This window comes from Apaloderma vittatum, unplaced genomic scaffold (assembly GCF_000703405.1).
Source record: "Apaloderma vittatum isolate BGI_N311 unplaced genomic scaffold, ASM70340v1 scaffold24050, whole genome shotgun sequence".
Taxonomy (NCBI): Eukaryota; Metazoa; Chordata; class Aves; order Trogoniformes; family Trogonidae; genus Apaloderma; species Apaloderma vittatum.
In genome coordinates this window covers 29621-29880 of record NW_009693246.1, presented here as the reverse complement: position 1 = coordinate 29880, position 260 = coordinate 29621, and positions in this window count along the sequence as shown.

The following is a 260-nucleotide window of genomic DNA, read 5'->3' as shown; positions in this document are numbered from 1 at the left end:
CTCTGCCAGGGGCTTCCTGGCTTGAGGTCTGGCATGGGGAAGATGACAAGGTTGCCCTTGTGCCCTGGGGTTTGGGGTTGACTTTTGGCCTCTCCCTTTGCTCAGGATCCTCTGGGATCGGGCTGAGAACAAAAACCTGTCAGGACTATCTGCAGCATCCCCAGAGCCTGGGGGATACACCCTGGACTTTGCTCGGGAGGCTCTGATAGCGTGGGGTGGGATAAGCAGCTTCGGGAGCCAGGGACAGCGAGGAGGAGCGG